The 16,143-nt window shown below is 43.9% G+C and overlaps 1 long non-coding RNA gene across 2 annotated transcripts; it reads right to left on the bottom strand.

Moving 5' to 3' along the window:
- Positions 1-116: 116 nt before the first annotated feature.
- On the bottom strand, positions 117-15,602 carry LOC125487278. 2 transcript variants are annotated; one of them, XR_007265772.1, is made up of 4 exons: positions 15,550-15,602; positions 12,348-12,725; positions 7,952-8,283; positions 117-439 (listed from the first exon to the last, which is right to left on the bottom strand). It is a non-coding gene; the product is annotated as an uncharacterized LOC125487278 (long non-coding RNA). The 2 variants fall into 2 exon arrangements; XR_007265773.1 differs by having other exon boundaries at positions 122-439; positions 12,585-12,725.
- Between the last annotated feature and the right edge of the window lie 541 nt (positions 15,603-16,143).

Below are 16,143 nucleotides of genomic sequence, written 5' to 3'. Positions count from 1 at the left end.
TTCCTGCACCTCTGATGCTGCTTGGCCTGCTATGTTCATCCAGCTCTACACCTTGTTATCTCTTAAACCGATTCTTTGATTGGTAAGGGAATTAAAGGTTACGGGGAGCAGGCAGGAGAATGGGGTTGAGAACTATATCATTCATGATTGAATGGTGAAGCAGACTCGATGGGCCGAATGGTTAGCTATTCCTGTGCCTTATGGTCTTTATCCTATTTGGCACTGAGCTTCTGGAAGCGTATTGTAGAGAATGGCTCCAACTCACAATGGAGGGAACTAACGAGATCAGGCCAGACGCTCCGGAGAAACAGGCAGGAATAGGAGGAACGTGACTGTAAATACATGCTTTTAACTATTTGATTGAATTGGCTGCTCACCTTATTCCACAGCCACCATGTTGGGGATCATCTGCGCTCATCTTAATCGAAGTTGCCAGCTGCTGTCGAGACAAAAGAGGAAATGACATGAGATAAACTTCATTGGGCGTGACTAAGCTGTTCAAGTGTTGAAGCTGTGGGTTTATCCACCATTCAGCTCCATCATTTTCTCCAGTACAAGCATTTTACAAATGCTGCTTTTTTTCCCTAGCCACTTCGATCTCTAGTTCTGGGACATTGCTGGGGTCTTTCTCAAGGAAAACCAACACAAAGTAATCATTTAGTTTCTCTGCTATTTCTCTATTTCCCCATTATAAATTGTCCTGATTCTGCCTCTAATGGACCCATATTCATTTTAGCCAAAAGCTTCCTTTTTACATACCTATAGAAGCTTTTACAGCCTTATTTTATGTTTCTTCAAAGATTGCATTCATATTATTCTCCTTTTCCTTATCAATATCTCAGTGCTTGTAAGGTTGGCCCATGTTTGAAAGACACAAAATGGCCAACAGGAGATAAACTGAATAAAACAGTCTGCTGTAGCATTTACGTGAAACATAATGGGACCTTTGAACATGTTCACTCCAAAGTGAACAGGAAACCCTGCAAGCAACCATCTGAGATAGTTTGATAACGGGATGCCTAGGGATAAACAAATGATTGATTCTAGCTTCAATGAAAGGATGTTGTCCCAGTTGGTGAACAACACCAGTTAAATCTGGTATAAATCTCAGCCCATAAGGAGTTGTGAAAACAACAGCTGAAGTTATTTTGTAGTAATCAGTTGATTCTTTGAAGTTATTCACAATATTAAGAAAGAGGTTATGGTTAAAGTTTCTTTAGATAACCATTGAAATAGCTTTCAACATAATTATAGATACACATCTCCCGAAGTATAATAGAAGCATCAGGGAGAAACATTTAAACATAAAAGTGGAAGTTAATTAGTCTCAGGAAATGCATTCCTTATCTCCAAAGAGATGCCTGGTATGTCCTGAATGAAGTAAATTGTTTGCAACTTATTAGTTATAAATTGCAAACAGTTGAAATTTACAACTAACTTTATAACAGACATTAATACAATGACTCTTACAGCAATTGGTTAACCAACTGTCTTCTGCATTTTTTAAATATATATAATTGGGACAGTGGAAAATATGAGGAGTAACTGAATTTGATAGAGATAGCACATGGAATACAATGAATAACAGAATTCAAGCAGTCCTTAGAGATAAACAAGTCTGGGACAGCCCAGAAGGAGTATAACCAGTAACCTTGGAATGCTGATTAATAGGATGCACAGAAAGATCCCAAGGCCTGACGATTACAATGTTTGTTAAACACCACGAGATCATGGGAACCTGAGACTGCCCATATGAATGTCCATCATTGATTAGGCGTTTCACAGGATTGAGTGTATGGAATAAGGAGGAAGGACACAGTGACCACGCTGTGTATGTTTATTGTAACATAAAATGCATAGAAATGCTGTATTTTGCTGTAAAAATCAGAGTGCGTCATTGATCTGAGCCGTAGATTAAGAGAACAACTGGGTTCTAACGTCAAGGCCAGATTTGAGAAAGGTCTTTGGCCGTCCCCTTGCATTAATTGATTGTTGCTTGGATAAAGTTTTCACTTGTCCGAATCCTGTCTGCCTGCTGAGTCTTTGTCCCTGGTCGAGGGGTGCGGTCCTACAGTCCTCCTGTGTTGTATTCTTCAAATCTCCCAGTGCTCACTGCTATTACTGCTATTTCTCACAACCTTCTAGGCTTTCTAGAATAGAATAGATTAGAATAGAATACCGACAGTGTGGAAGCAAGCCATTTGGCCCATCATGTTAGTTTTAATTGTTGAAAAACTTCAGTTCTGAGGATAGACTGGAGAGATTTTCCTCGGAGAGAAGGAAACAGAGGTTTTCAAAATCATGAGGTGTCTGGACAGAGCAGATAAAGAGCATCAGTTGTGAGGAATGGTGGCTGGAAACGAAATGTTAACTCTGATTTCTCTCCACAGAAGCTGCCGGACCTGCTGAGCTTTTGCAGTCATTTCTGTTTTTGCTTATTTTCCTTCTCTTGCAAAATCAAAATGGTTTACAATTGTCGCATCTCCTTTCCTCAATGTTTACTTTGATTTATAAAATACACTTTGGGAAAATACCCTTCTGCCACCTTTTCTTTCCACAAAGGGTTGGGAAATCGTACACAAAAGAACTGGAGTAACATTTGCGAATGAGTAATCTCCATTAGCATTTCCAAAAGCTTTAAGAATGTCAACATCTGCAGACTCTATTCTGGAGCTTTGCAGCAGTGGCTTAATTATGTTTCTTGGCCACAAGGGGAGAGAACACAATAAATACCGTACTTTGAAAACATCGGATCTTAAACAAGTTTAATTGAAACCATTTGTTTCCATGTAATTTTTAAATGAAGTGTATAAGGGAGGCGTATGTCGCCGAAGGTTTTGACCAAATGCCAGGCCTAGTAGAGATGAATCTCAAGTCAGTAAAATTCAGAGAAAGGCAACAGAAGAGAGCAAGGGGAAAGCATCAGATTGCAGTCTGCTGCATTAACCCTTGGTGGTAAGTGGATGGGGGAGGGACGTCCGACTAATTTAAAAGGCATTAAGAGGAATGCCTAGCAAGATTCTGGAGAATTTCTCTGCGGCCGGTGGTTTTCTGCATAGATCAGTGCTTGGGACCTCTGCTGCTTGTAACGTATATAAATGATTTGGATGTAAACATGGGTGGTCTGATTCATATTTTGGTAGACGACAGGAAAATTGACGGAGTTGTGGATAGTGAGGAAGGTTTTTCCGAGGATGCAGCAGGATATAGGTCGCCTGGAAAGCTGGACGGAGAAAGGGCAGATGGAGTTTAATCCGGAGAAGTATGAAGTGATGTATTTTGGGACGTCAAATGCAAGATGAAAATATACACCAAATGGCAATGCCCTGAGGAACATTGGCATATGGAGGGGATCTTGGGATGCAAGTCCACATCTCCCTGCAAATAGCAACACAAGTGGATGAGGTGGTAAAGTATGTACATGGCACGCTTGCTTTAAATGATTGTGGCACTGAGTAATGAGAGTTGGCAAGTGGTGTTGCAGTTGTAGATAACTTTAGTTAGGCTGCATTCGGAGCATTGTGTATAGTTCTGGTCACCACACTATAGGAAGGATGTGGCAGCTTTGGAGAGGGTGTAAAGGAGGTTTACCAGGATGTTGGAGTGTATGAGCTATCAGGAGAGGCTGGACAAACTTGGATTGTTTTTGTTAGATGGTCTGAGGATGATTGGGGGGTGGGGTGGGGGAGCGATGTGATAAAAGTATATAAAATTGAGAGGCGTGAATAGGATAGATAATCTCTGTCCCTGGGTGGAAATGTCGAATACTAGGGAGCATAGGGGAAAGGGGAATGTTTAAAGGAGATATGTGACCAGGATTTTTACACAGAGGGTGGTAGGTGTCGAGAATGCACTGCCAGGGGAGGTGGTTGAGGCTGTGATTTGTTTTTTATTCATTTGTGGGATGTGGGTGTCGCCGGCTGGGATCAGCATTTATTGCCCATCTCTAGTTGCCCCTTGAGAAGGTGGAGGTGAACTGCCCTTCTGGAACCACTGCAGTCCATGACCCACAATGCCCTTAGGGGAGGAAATTCCAGGATTTGGACCCTAGTGATCAGTCAAAGGCTCACCAGCACCCTACTCAAGGCCAATTAGGGACAAGTAACAAACGTTGACCTTGCAATCAATACCCACATCCCACAAATAAACTGATAAAATATTAGTCAAGGGCTAATTGTGAAGGGGACTTGGGGGACACAGAATCCTGAGTTAGTAGGCCTCAATTGGAGGCAAACAAACTATGCACCTACTTACTTGTTGTCTGGATCTAAGACCATGAGCAGAATTAGGCCATTCAGCCCATCGAGTCTGCTCCACCATTTGATCATAGTTGATATGTTTCTCAAACCCAGTCTACCACCTCCTCCCTGTAACCCTCGGTCCTGTCACTAATCAATAACCTATCTCTGTCTTACAGGCACTCAATGCCTTGGCCTCCGCAGCCCTCCGTAGCAATGAGTTCCACAGATTCCCTACCCTCTGGCTGAAGAAATTCCTCCTCACCTCAGTTCTAAAAGTGTCTGTGTCTGATTCTGATCATTTGACACAAAGATTCTATTGTTCAGGTAAAAGTGCAGATCAAATATAAATCATATTGGGGCAGTCTGGCAAGTGAGAGAAGGAAAAAAGTTGGCAGTATTCCTATGCTCTGGCAAGTTTTCACTGAACACACAATGTTTTTATTAGTTGCATGTCAAAACCTTCAGAAGGCCGCACCAAAATGTCAGTTCCTTCCCTCTACATGTAATAGCAGGCTTGACTTACAACAGCTTTTCCATTGAGAGAGCAATTTAGGAGAAGAAAGATTCATCTTGGGACAAATAAAATCGAAATCAAAGCAAAACTTTACTTGTTACATTCTCTGTAACCATGTTCTCTCTTTCCTCTCCCCAACCCCAGTGGGGCTGTCTGTCCTTCCTGGTCTAGCAGTTAGACGAGCCATTCTCACGTTCCAATCACTTAATCCACACTATCAGCATCTTTTCTCTCCCAGCCCTCCATGCAACGTCCCCCCCCGCCCCCGAAATTATTGCATAAATGCTGTCCCCTCCACACCACGTCAGCTCTGATGAAGAGTCATCTAGCTTGCTCTGTCTCTCTCCATCCTGATGCTGCCTGACCTCACTGTGATCTCCAGCATTTGTTGTTTCCAGTACAGATTCCAGCATGTGCAGTCATTTGCTCCCAGAAAGTAGAAAAAAATCTCCTCTCCACACGAGAAGTTAGAAATGTGGAATTCTCACAGAAAGCATTAGTTGCACGCAGATTTTGCGTGCGAGATGGACAAAACATTTGCCAGATGGGCGATTCAAAGAGTTTGGAGGCAGGATGGGTGATTTAATTCAGATACAAATTAATCAGTGGGACAGGTTTGAGAGACCGAATGGTCTCCTTGTTTCTATGATTCCTACTTCCTGCGGCTATGAATTTTAATGGTTTTTTTAAAATCTCAATACTTCGCAGCGTAAATTGCGATACCAACATTTCCTGCTATCACAATGGACGCAGTGTCCACCCTCGGAGAACTGACTTTATAAGGTTTCTCCCCCAACTCCATTCTCACCTTGTTTAAGAAGTTTAAGAAGACCCTTGTATTCACTTCACAGCAGCTGGGTACAACAACTAAAGTGCAGCCTGGAGTCCGTTATCTGTTTCAAATGTATCAAACCTCGAAGTATTTTGCCATCACGCTTCAGATTTACAATATACGCAGGAAGAATGCCGGGCAACGGGATGTTTTTTTCCTATTCATTCACGGGATGAGGGCGTTGCTGGCCAGGCAGCATTTATTGCCCATCCCTAATTGCCCAGAGGGCAGTTAAGAGTCAACCACATTGCTGTGGGTCTGGAGTCACATGTAGGCCAGACCAGGTAAGGATGGCAGTTTCCTTCCCTAAAGGGCATTAGTGAACCAGATGGGTTTTTCCTGACAATCAACACTGGATTCATGGTCATCATTAGATGATCAATTCCAGATATTTATTGAATTCAATTTCCACCATCCGCCATTGCAGGATTCGAACCCGGGTCCCCAGACCATTATCTGGGTCTCTGGATTAACAGTCCAGTGATAGTACCACGAGGCCATCAGCCTCCCAAATATGCAAACTCCACACAGGCAGATAGTCACCTCAGGCTGGAATCAAACCCAGGTCCCTGGCACTGTGAGACAGCAGTGCTAACCACTGAGCCAACTTCCACTAATACAGGAAGCAAGCATCTTTCCCATCACCTTCTGCCACACAGTGATTGCTAAAGGGTTTGATTTTGACTCTTAGACCATGTTAGCATTCTGCTTCCAGTTGGGGTTAGATAGATGACCACACTCAGTGCAGTTTATAAGGGGAATCAAAGGATACTGGTGGAAATGAGGGTTCAGGGAGATAATCTACCATAATCTTATTGGATCTGTCCGCACAGTCTACTCTTGCCTCTTCGTCCTGATTGCTCTCGGGATTGGAACTTCACTGGTAACACCAGCATTTATTGACACAAAAACAGAAGTTGCTGGAAAAGCTCAGCAGGTTCGGCAGCATCTGTGGAGAGGAATCAGAGTAAACGTTTCGGGTCCAGTGACCCTTCCTCAGAACAGGACTGGGCCAGAAATGTAAACTTTGATTTCTCTCCACAGATGCTGCCAGATCTGCTGAGCTTTTCCAGCAATTTCTGTTGTTGTTGTTTCTGATTTACAGCATCCGCAGTTCTCTCGGTTTTTATTCAGCATTTATTGACCATGCTTAAACAGCATCGAGAAGCTGCTGATGCTGTTTCACCTTCTCCAATACAACTGGGAGGTGTGTTCATCCATTTCAGAGGGCAGCTCAGAGTCAGCAGGGGTTTGGAATCGTGTAGGGAAAGCAGATTTCCCTCGCTAAAGGACGTTAGTGAACCAGATGTGTCTTTTTTTAAAAATCAGAGTATTTTTGTGGCCAATTATTGCCAATCTGAGATTATCCTATTCCACATTTTGAATTGATTAAACAAATTTAAATGCCTTCAGTAGCCAAGGTGGGATTTGAACTTGGGATCATTAGTCCAGTTACGCAGTTATTATGCTACAATGCAGACCTTGGGTTCTTAATAAGATTTATACCGGAGGTGGCAGTAACAGTTACATCTAAAGTGTGAAATGCAATGTGCAGGATGTGGGGGATTAGTATTTAAATCTACAAGAAAGAGTAATTCCAATTTTACGTTACAGCCAATTTTTAAAGATGCACCATAGAAAACATTCTATCAGGGTGCGTCATCGATGGTATGGCAATGGCTCTGCCCAGGACTGTAAGATGATGCGGAGGTGCCAGTGTTGCACTGGCATGGACAAAGTCAGAAAACACACAACACCCAGGTTATAGTCCAACAGGTTTATTTGAAATCACAAACTTTTTAGAGCACTGCCTGTTCATCAGGTGACGAAGGGGCTGCACTCTGAAAGCTTGTGATTTCAAATAAACCTGTTAGACTATAAACTGGTGTCGTGTGATTTCTGCCCAGGACTGTAAGAAACTACAGAAGGTGGTCTGCACAGCCCAGACCATCACGGAAGCCAACCTTCCATCCATGGACTCCATTTACATGGCTCATTGCTCTGGAAAGGCTGCCAACATCATCAAAGATCCCTCCCACCCGGGTAATGACCTCCTACAACCTCTTTCATCAGGCAGAAAATTCAGAAGCTTAAACACATGCACCAACAAATTCACGAACAGCTTCTTCCCCTATGTTATTAATCTGCTGAATGGACCTGTCTAATTTCAAATCAAATGTTGTTCTTGCTTTGTGCACCACCTCTGCAGCTGTAACCCTGTGTGCCTCGCTCTGTCTAAACACCCCGTGATCTCTATGTCCTTGTTTGCTGTGATCTGCCCGCACTGCTCACAAAACAAAACTTTTCACTGTACTCAGGTACATGTGACAATAATAAATCAAATCAAATTAAATTCACACTTACTCAATATTTACGTGTCAGAGCCATCGTCAACAACAACAGCATCTCTTTTCCAGAATGTTCTTTCTCTCCGTCGTCTACAGGAAACCCATTCTCTTTAAATCCATTCGGAGATATCATGGGCAAAAAGGGGTTCCGTTTCCATAGCAACTTTCACCACCTCAACATGCTCCTCAGTCCTTTACAGCTGGTGAGGGACCTTTGGAATGTCACTCACTGTAGTTATGATGAGGGTTTTTGTTGTGAAACTGCATAAATGTCATCAAACTGGCTAGAAACTCGGTCAGAGGTTTCTCTTCATAGAACTCACAATGATGGCAGCTTTTTGATGTATTCTGTGAGAAGACAGTCCAACTCTGATTATACTGAATGTCTTGCCCTCTCTGAGGGGCGTTGGTCATTCAGAAGTGCCTGAGGTTACATCAACTACTTAGGCTCATCAGGCACCAGCCCCATTAAACATGAAAACTCCACACCCAGCGCCTCGTGACCCAACACCATCCCCACTTTCCTCCTTCATGTGTTTACTTGGCTTCTGCTTCAATTGTTTACCTCGGCCAATCTGAGTTCCTCGTTCTCATTACACTTTTCGAGGGGGTTTTGAAATATGATATTCCATGGAATCCAGGATGTCAATGGGCAAAGTCAGCAATTATTGCTGTGGAGTGTGGGTCTGAATGGGACAAGGATGTCAAGATTCCCTCCCTAAAGGACATAACTAAACTCAAGAGGGTGCAGAAATGATTTACAAGGATGTTGCTGGGTTCGAAGGGTTTGAGCTACAGGGAAGGGCTGAATAGGCTGGGCCTATTTTCCCTGAAGCGTCAGAGGCTGAGGGGTGACCTTATAGAGGTTTATAAAATCATGAGGGGCATAGAGAGGGTGAATAGCCAAGGTCTTTTCCCCAGGGTAGGGGAGTTCAAAACTAGAGGGGCATAGGTTTAAGGTGAGAGGGGAAAGATTTAAAAGGGACCGAAGAGGTAACTTTTTCACACAGAGGGTGGTGTGTGTATGGAATGAGCTGCCAGAGGAAGTGGTGGAGGCTGGTACAATTACAACATTTAAAAGGCATCTGGACGGGTATATGGATAGGAAGGGTTTAGAGGGATATGGGCCAAATGCTGGCAAATGGGACTCGATTAATTTAGGATATCTAGTCACCAGGGACCAGTTGGACCATAGGGACTGTTTCCGTCCGTACAATTTTATGACTCTAGGAAGGGTTTTTATGGCAATCAACGCTAGTTGCCATGGTCACCATTCAAGAGGTTAACTTTTAATTCCAGATTTATTAATTGAATTGAAATCCCAACAGCAGCTGTGGTGGATTTGAACCTGTGGCCCATTAGCTCTAGGCCTCTGCATTGCCAGTCCATTCACATTACTATGATATCTCAGTTTCCTGAGTGTTCCTTATTGGATTTGTTAGGATCCAGTTCATTGATAAATAAAGATTTCAGGACTTTACACAGATTTTTCCCTTTGTACAACTTCATTGCTATAATTCTAATGTTATAGAATCCCTATTGTATGGCAAGAGGCCATTCTGCCCAACAAGTCTACACTGACACTCTGAAAAGCATTCCACCCAGATTCAGGCCCCCAATATTTCCCATGGCTAACCCACCCAGCCTGCACATCCCTGAACACTATGGGGCAATTTAACACAGTCAATCCACCCCAACCTGCACATCTTTAGACTGTGGGAGGAAACTGGAGCACCCAGACGAAACCCACACAGACACGGGGAGAATGTGCAAACTCCACCCTGAGGGTGGAATCGAACCCGGGTCCCTGGCGCTGTGAGGCAGCAGGGTCACCCTCCCATATATTGGGGGCCTGAATGACTCATTTCTATGCTCACTTCACCTTGTGCCCTCAAGATCTGAGCTTGTGTTCTCCACCCCCAGGCCTTCCCCCTCCCCCACACTGGGGCAATGTGGCATTGTTAGTAATCCAAAACCCCAGGGTGTGAATTCTAATCCCATAATGTTGAATGCAGGAATTCAAATTTAATTGATTAATTTGGAACTCAAAGTTGATCTCAGCGATGGTATAATCAATTATTATAAAAACACATTGAGTTTATTAATGTCCTTTAGGGAAAGAAATCTGCCATGCTTACCTGGTCTGGCCTACATGTGACTCCAGATCCACAGCGATGTGGATGACTCTTAACTGCCCTCTGAAATGGCCTAATAAACCACACAGTTCAAGGGCAATTAGGGATGGGGAACAAATTCTGGGGTTCCCAGTGATGGCCACATCCTTTGATGGGGTGGCTCAGTGGTTAACACTGCTGCCTCACAGCGTCAGGGACCTGGGTTTGATTCCACCCTCGGGCGACTGTCTGTGTGGAGTTTGCATGTTCTCCCCGTTTCTGCATGGGTCCCCTCCGGGTTCTCCAGTTTCCTCCCACAGTCTAAAGATGTGCAAGTTGGGGTGGATTGGCCATGGGAAATGCAAGGATAGGGTAGGGGAATTGGTCTGGGTGGGATGCTCACCAGAGGTTTGGTGTGGACCTGATGGGCTGAATGGCCAGTTCCCACACTGTAGGGATTCTGTGATTCTGTGTCAAAGTCAAACAAGTCGCTTATATCCCTCAAACCCGGATTCAAATTGTTCTGCCTATCCTTTCCATCTGTCTTTCACACCTACACACTCCCAGAATTTCGCAATTAATATGAGATAGACTGTGTAGATGACATCAAACCCGAACTCTCAAGGTCATTATTAAAGAGGAATTTGGCCCCTCTACATTCCTCCATCCTGTAAAATGCTACGTTTCTCTCCTGACAGAATCTAAAATCAGGGACAAAAGCAGAAATTGCTGGAGAATCTCAGCAGGATTGGCAGTCTCTGTGGAGAGAGAAACAGAGGCGAGGTGAAACTTTTGGGTCAACTGACCCTCTGCTTTCTCTCCACTGACCTGCTGGGTTTCTCCAGCGATTTCTGTTTTGGATTTCCAGCATCCTCACAGTTCTTCTTTCTCTCATTTAGTGTTAAATCAAGGTTTCCCAAATTTACGGAGAATGAGCCTCTGAGGAATTGGGAGTCAGGATTTCAGGGCAAAGTGCTTTACTGTGTCCAGTTCTGGTCACCTCATTATGGGAAAGATGTGGAAGCGTTGGAAAAGATGCAGAGGAGATTTACCAGGATGTTGCCTGGAATGGAGAGAAGGTCTTACAAGGAAAGGTTGAGAGAGCTAGGGCTTTTCTCTTTAGAACGACAAAGGATGAGAGGTGACTTGATAGAGGTGTACAAAATGATCAGAGGTATAGATAGAGTGGACAGCCAGAGAATTTTTCCTAGGGTGGAGGTTGCTATTACGAGGGGGCGTAGTTTTAAAGTGAGTGGAGGTAGAAATAGGGGAGACGTCAGAGGTAGGTTCTTTATTCAGAGAGTGGTCGGGGCGTGGAATGCATTGCTGGAGAGGGTAGTGAAGTCGGCCTCATCAGGGGCATTTAAGCGGCTATTAGATAGACATATGGATGATAGTATAAAGTAGGAGTGGAGGTTAGATAGACCTGAGGTTTAGGGTAAAAGTTCAGCACAACATCGTGGGCCAAAGGGCCAGTACTGTGTTGTACTGTTCTATGTTCTATGTTCTATGCTTTGTACCTCAGACTGAGGGCTACCAGCTGCCACACCCCACTTAAATGCACACTTTCCAGGTCACTCTGGCTTAACCATCAAATATTTGAAGTGTGACTTACATTGCAAATATAGAGTGAGGGCAATCCTGTAGTTTATCTAACTCCCACTGCACAAAAGTAGCTCATTCTTCTATCAATCTAAACAATCCACACCCTATCTTCTGCTCAAGAGCTAAAGTATTTCCTAAACACTGTGGTGACATGAGACTTCAACAGGTGATTGCACGAAGGAAACTTTGACCTAAATGTTCTCAAAATATTCCCAGGCCATTCACCTCCCCCCAGATACTTGAGAGTGTGTCAATAGGGTGGGTCAGTCTGTGTTATTTCTAATCTCTCCTCGACATATATTTTATTTCTTTTCGCACCTACTGCCTTCTCAAACCTCTTTTCTACATTAACCTTTCCAATAACCCATACATCACCACAGACACATTAGAAACACTTAACCCACATTAGCACACCCAGTTCTTGATGTGGAATTTGCCAAGATGTGGGTGATCTCGGATTCAGGAGTTCATCTCCACCGGATCCACACTGGGATCGTGAGGAGAGGATTTGGGACTGTCAAACGGACACCGGGCATTTGTCAGATATAACAAATGGAAATGGGATAACATCTTGGAAATTGCTTGTGGCTTCTACAGAGGGAAGGGGGTCACTGAGAATGCTAAATAAAGCCGGTCAATGTAATTACATCGAGTTTAACATAGATAAAACAAGCCTTTGATGAGGGTAATTACCTTTGCAATGAAGGTCATGATATGTGAGTCATATCCCTTTTAGGGTGGTCCACAGCCGTCACTTATAAACAAGCAATTCTGAAGAAGGGTCTAGGCCCGAAACGTCAGCCTTCTTGCTCCTCTGATGCTGCTTGGCCTGCTGTGTTCATCCAGCTCTACACTTTGTTATCTCAATTGGCTGTGGTTTCAGCAATTTAACAATTGTGTAGGAGGGCAGGACTTCACAGTCAAACTTACCAGATGAGAGAGATACGAATCGAAAGATTGTTTTAATTTGGATATGGATTCAGTGACTCCCTGCTTCGAAGTTCCATCATATTCAAAATCCAGGACGTTTAGTTCAGCTCTGAAACACACCAGTGCCTCCCTCTGGCAATTCTGCAATAAAATGAACATCACACCATTTCTATGCGGGTCCGTGAGAAATGTCTGAGCTCAGCTAACAGTAAATGTGAAGGGCTACACCAGTACACACATCGTGAGACTGTTTAGCAGGGTTCCTTCCTCCCTTTTCCCTTTCGTCATGATGTTAATTGCCTCAGAGGGTAGTGAAAAGTCAGCCATATTGCTCTGGGTCTGGAGTCACATGTAGGCCAGACCAGAGGATTTCCCTCCCTAAAGGGCATCGGTGAACATGGTTGCTAATAGAGTCAAAGAATCCCTACAGTGTTGGAAACAGGTCATTCCGCCCATCGAGTCTGCACCAACCCTCCGAAGATCATCCCACCCAGACCCATATCCTTTTCCTATAACTCTGCGTTTCCCATGAGCTAACCCACCTAGCCTGCACACTATGGGGCAATTTCCCATGGCCAATCCATGCTAACCTGCACATCTTTGGACTGCGGGAGGAAACTGGAGCACCCGGAGGAAACAGACACTGGGAGAATGTGCAAACTCCATACAGACAGTTGCCCGAGGCTGGAATCAAACCCCAGTCCCTGGTGCTGTGAGGCAGCAATGCTAACCACTGAGCCACCTCATAGTCATAGAGCATGGAAACAGACCCTTCGGTCCAACCAGTCCACGCTAATCCAAACTAAACTAGTCTCAACAGCCCTTGCTTGGCCCATATCCTTCCAAACATTTCTTATTCATGTACTTACCTAAATCAGCACTAATCAATGCCCTATTTTTAACTGCACAAGTCCTGCCCTCGTATGTTACACTAGCTTTTAATTGAACGGAGATCTCATCATTTGCCATGGTGTGAACTGTCTCTACATCATCAGAGCATTCACCCAGAATGCTGGAACGCTGTTTGCCCAGCGACATTCCCACTGCTTCCCTGTGCCCAGAGAGGAAGCTCTCTTGGCTTTGCATAGGGCTTAGGAAAGTCAATGTTTTGCTAAAGCAAAGAGATTGGGATGCTGGAGATGTGAAATAACAGAAAACAATGGAAATAAACAAGTTAGCCTAAAGCCTGGATTGATCCCATCTGTGCATGAGCTGCACATTGTGCTTCTATATGACAAATGGATTTACTAAAAACACAACATGATGAATAACAGAAAACATATGTCTTAGTGAGTAGATAAAACATGATACAAAATAGTGGGAGGGAAAAATACATATTCAATCAAAAATGAAGTCATCAGCAACAAAATTCAAGAGGTTCTGTGGTGGGCAAATTATTGGAGAGGATCCTGAGAGATAGGATTTATGATTTTTTTGGAAAAGCAGTTTGATTAGAAATAGTCAACATGGCTTTGTGAGGGGCAGGTCATGCCTCACAAGGCTTATCGACTTCTTTGAGGATGTGACAAAACACATCGATGAAGGCAGAGCAGTGGATTTTAGCAAGGCATTTGATAATGTTCCACATGGTAGGCTCTTTCAGAAAGTAAGGAGGCATGGGATTCAGGGAAATTTGGCTGTCTGGATGCAAAACTGGCTGTCCAATTGAACACAGAGGGTGGTAATAGATGGAAGCCTGGAATTTGGTGACCAGTGGTGTTCCGCAGGGATCTGTTCTGGGGCCTCTGCTGTTTGTGATCTTTATAAATGACTCGGACGAGGAAGTGGAAGGGTGGGTTAGTAAGTTTGCCGATGACACAAAGGTTGGTGGAGTTGTGGACAGCGTGGAGGGCTGTTGTAGGTTGCGATGGGACATTGACAGGATGCAGAGTTGGGCAAAGAAGTGGCAGATGGAATTCAACCCGGAAAAGTGTGAAGTGATTCATTTTGGAAGGTGGAATTTGAATGCAGAATACAGGGTTAATGACAGGATTCTCAGCAGTGTGGAGGAACAGAGGGATCTTGGGGTCCACGTCCATAGTTCTCTCAAAATTGCTACCCAAGGTGATAGGTTTGTAAAGAAGGTGTATAGTGTGTTGGCTTTCATTGGCAGGGGAATTGAGTTTAAGCGCCATGAGGTTATGCTGCAGCTCTATAAAACTCTGGTTAGACCACACTTGGAATATTGTGTTCAGTTCTGGTCACCTCATTATAGGAAAGATGTGGAAGCTTTAGAGAGGGTGCAGAGGGGATTTACCAGGATGCTGCCTGGACTGGAGGGCAGGTCTTATGAGGAAAGGTTGAGGGAGCTTGGGCTTTTTTCATTGGAGCGAAGAAGGATGAGAGGTGACTTGATAGAATTGTGCAAGATGATGAGAGGCATAGATAGAATGGATAGTCAGAGACCTTTTCCCAGGGCGGAAATGACTATTACCAAGGGCCACAATTTTAAGGTGATTGGAGGAAGGTATAGGGGAGATGTCAGAGGTAGGTTCTTTACACAGAGAGTGGTGGGCAATTATGAAATGAATAGATCAGTTTAATGGTCAGAATCTTTTTCCCAGGGTTGAAATGTTTAATACTAGGGGGCATGCATTTAAGGTGAGAGGGGGAAAGTTCAAAGGAGATGTGAGGGGTAAGTTATTTTTACACAGAGAGAGTGGTAGGAGTCTGGAACACACTGCCAGGGGTGGTGGTGGAGGCAGATACAATAGGGCAGTTAAGGGGATTTTAGATAAGCACATGAATATGTAAGGAATGGAGGGATATGGACCAAGGGCAGCAGGAGGGATTGGTTTCATTTGGCACCAAGTTCGTGGGCTGAAGGGCCCTTTCCCGTACTGTACAGTTCTGTGTTCTAAGGTGACCTACTCCTTATCTTCCTAACATAGCAAAATTAACAGACAACAATATGCAAGTTAAGTGGGAGAATGAGATAAATAAAAGCCTGCTATTAAATACTTACTTTGATATAGCTCAAATCAGGACAATACAGTTTGATGTTACTTGCATTCTCCTAAAGGATAGAATGTTGACATGTTATTCTTGTCATTATCCAATCTTTTAAATCTGAATTTCTTTCCTATAATCTTTAATTTCTCTGTGAGTTGTCCATCCCATCCTCACCAAGTCGGGACTATCCTTACATTTTTTCCAGATGAGCTGGAAGTTAATGCAGGAGACAGATCACATCCAAGCTGCTGTGACATAGAGTCAGAGAGATCTTTGGCCCAGTAATACTGAACCAAGTCAAAAACAACCACTTCTCATCACTGTAATCCCAGAGTGAGCTCAATTCAACACAGTCTCATCACTGCTATCAGGAATTCCGAACGGTTTCCTGTACATAACCCCACTCATCTCGGACAGAAGGAAACAAAAGGTTAACTCATTGGAGCGTTTGGAATCTGAAGGACTGTGATCCGAATCAAACTTTCACATTAGCTTGGTGGGCAAAGTCTCAATGTTGTTGGTCTGTTGTTATTGGGTGTAGGGGCCAGAGGGGGTTACAGAGATAGGAAGGGGGTGTAGGGGCCAGAGGGGGTTACAGAGATAGGGA

Source organism: Rhincodon typus, chromosome 39, assembly GCF_021869965.1.
Source record: "Rhincodon typus isolate 14 chromosome 39, sRhiTyp1.1, whole genome shotgun sequence".
NCBI classification, from domain to species: domain Eukaryota; kingdom Metazoa; phylum Chordata; class Chondrichthyes; order Orectolobiformes; family Rhincodontidae; genus Rhincodon; species Rhincodon typus.
Note: the sequence above shows the minus strand (reverse complement) of the source record. Positions and strands in the feature narration are given on the sequence as shown.